The following is a 2,200-nucleotide window of genomic DNA, read 5'->3' on the forward strand; positions in this document are numbered from 1 at the left end:
AATAGTAGTGGTACTAAATTATTAATTACAAAAGTAGTAATAAACACAATAATAATATTAATACCGATAATAATAATAACCAATGAGTGTTTTATCTTGAGTGCAACGTTATGCACTTACTACAACCTACAACAGTCTCGAGGAAATCTCACAAGTGTTGTTTGATGCAGTCCTGTAGTGTCGTAAATTAATTCAATAAAACGAAACTTAAAAGATACGGCGTCTTGACAAATAGTTTCAAGTTAATTTGATTTCTTTTCGCAGGAAGCGATTGTTCAAGGTGCACCTAAAAAATGGAAAAATGTTTGAGCATAAACTGCCTATCTAGGAGCCTCCTGTGTGCATCCTACATTAAATTTTTTGAAATAAAATTTTAATGTTTTTCAAAAGACAATTGTTACCGACTTAAGTTCCTGTCTATCAGAGTTTATCCTACTAATTTTGGGTGCTAGAAATTTCATTCACATTTCAAAACATACCCATTATCCGCTCTACAAATTTTTTCCATAAAGCTACTATTTTCAATTGGATAAATGTCGAGAAAAAGATGTACAAAATTTTTCGGGCACTTTGGTCTTATCAAGGGGGATGTTTGATACCCTAAAAATTAAGCACTTTGCAAATTTTTAACAGATGATGCTAAGAGTCAGGTATTTGGAGTGATTACTCATAAGTTTTTGACGGAACAGAAGTTTCTGTATGGAACAGAATAAAAACATTCTTAGATGCATTTTTGATGACATTTTTGTTTGTTACAAAACAACAGTTTTATATTGAGATTAAGAGCTTTAAAACAGCTTCGCAGAAATATAACTCAAGAACACATGAAATTTTATGAAATCTATAGAAAAGCTGATTGATTGCTGATTTCTTCATTATACGCGTTTTTTTTATCCCTAAGCGAAGATTGTTACTCCACGCGGAATCTATTACACTAGTAGCTGGACATTTTAAGACGTGGCGTTAAAAAATTTTTCTAGTTTAGTGTAACTAAAATTCGCAACAAAAGTAGAGTTCAGGTGCAAGATTATTGAAAGGTTTAGGCTGACAAAACTTAATCTTATAACAAAATTTATTCATTTACGTTTAGAACTTGATAAAACTAATATCACAAATCTCCCTGATTAAACGGATTTTTATATTTACTGATGTATATAAAAAAGTTGAGTAGTGCCAGTTTTCCCATCGTGGAACCAATAGTAACCTTTATTACTTTACATTTGGTTGGTATATATAAACTGTTCATAACAGTTTGCACTCTGTTAGAATATCGATCACACTATGGTCTTGAACTTAGTCAGAATTAGAAAGAAAGTTTAACTTACCAGATTACAATGACAAGAGCAAATTGATGTTGATCACAGAATTTATATAAATGAATCGTCAAGAAATGGTGCTTAGAATCAATATTCAGTTGAAATTGGTGAATCTAGATAACTAATATTAGAGAGAGATTATTTGATGTAAAATCCTCCCAGCGTGTATTGAATGATTATGATATCACCAGAAATGTTAACGAATTCTTAGAAAAGTGTAAATGCATACCATCTATGGTACCCCCTGCGACTGATTTCTGGGAAATTTGCAGAAGCAAACCATATTGGGCAACCCTTGGGACCCCCACTGTAAATCATGGTGCTAAGATTAGTTTTGTATCTTGAATTTCGCGCACTGATAATGGGAATATGTACAGCGGATTTTTGAGCCTTTTTTCATCCCCAAAATCAAGTCACCATATTGATCTAATAATAAGATCTCTCCTGTAAATCTCTAAGTTTTACGGTAAAATATCGCTCTTGTTATTCTCTCACTTTGAGAAATTAGTCTTTCTACTTAGTTAAAAACGCTTTTATTCCACCTGCGAAAATCCATAACCCACCAGGTTATGAGCCCAGCAATTTTCTAAGTCGTAAAACTAATTTCTAAAACAAAACCAATTTGTTGTTGACAGTCATGATCCTTTTCTGCGCACTGATAATGGGGATATGTAGAGCAGATTTTTGAGCGTTTTTTGATTACCAAAATCAAATCACCATCCGGATCTAATAATCAGATCTCTCCTGTAAATCTCCAATTTCTACTGTAATATATCATTCTTGTTATTCTCTCATTTTGAGAAATTATTTTTCTATTCAGTTAAAAACGCTTTTTACTCCGCTTGCGATAACACATAACCCAACAGGTTATGGGCCAAGCATTT

Source organism: Convolutriloba macropyga, chromosome 7 (genome assembly GCF_964194025.1).
Source record: "Convolutriloba macropyga chromosome 7, txConMacr16.3, whole genome shotgun sequence".
Classification (NCBI taxonomy): domain Eukaryota; kingdom Metazoa; phylum Xenacoelomorpha; order Acoela; family Convolutidae; genus Convolutriloba; species Convolutriloba macropyga.